Source organism: Etheostoma spectabile, chromosome 10, assembly GCF_008692095.1.
Source record: "Etheostoma spectabile isolate EspeVRDwgs_2016 chromosome 10, UIUC_Espe_1.0, whole genome shotgun sequence".
Taxonomy (NCBI): Eukaryota; Metazoa; Chordata; class Actinopteri; order Perciformes; family Percidae; genus Etheostoma; species Etheostoma spectabile.
In genome coordinates, this window is record NC_045742.1 from 25,915,172 (window position 1) to 25,915,739 (window position 568).

General features: G+C 43.0%; 1 long non-coding RNA gene across 1 annotated transcript in view; it reads left to right on the plus strand.

Moving 5' to 3' along the window:
- Positions 1-568, plus strand: part of LOC116697134 (uncharacterized) — a 22,889-nt gene that overhangs the window by 6,534 nt on the left and 15,787 nt on the right. Inside the window, exon 2 of the long non-coding RNA XR_004333928.1 lies at positions 150-307. This is a non-coding gene — a long non-coding RNA (uncharacterized LOC116697134). The remainder of the gene's footprint in view (positions 1-149; positions 308-568) is intronic.

The following is a 568-nucleotide window of genomic DNA, read 5'->3' on the forward strand; positions in this document are numbered from 1 at the left end:
GAATACCTGCAGAACAGGGACAGGAAGTAGTTCTTTTGGAAATTGTGTGTTGTAGCCATGAGAATGAGCTAGCATGCTAACGCTAGCATGCTACGGTTAGCCACCTCATCTCGACTAGTAACGTAGAAAGCCGTGCAGATTTTGAACAGATTACCCGGAGACTGAAGACCATTCAGAAACCATATCTAACTCAAAACAGCATGGATAGTTTTTTTCTAAGTTTGTATGTGTGTGGAAGCACCAGAGGCACAAAATAACACCCCAAATCCTCAGAAAGATTTTCTTTACATAATATTTGCACTTTTAAGTACAAGACTCAATAATAAGGAAGACTACACAGTTGACACCCAAAGGTCTCATAAGTGACGTCTTTACTTACTTTCTTGCCAAAGCAACAATGCCTCATTTTGTACTGGGATTAGGTGACCAGATGTCCCGGGTTTCCGGGTACAGTCCCCGGTTTTGGTGACCTGTCCCCGGCTGTATCTGTCCCTGGAAATGTCCCCGATTTTCCCTGTGACTGACAGACCTGCAATAGGAATAAAAGAAAGAAAACATTGACCAAACG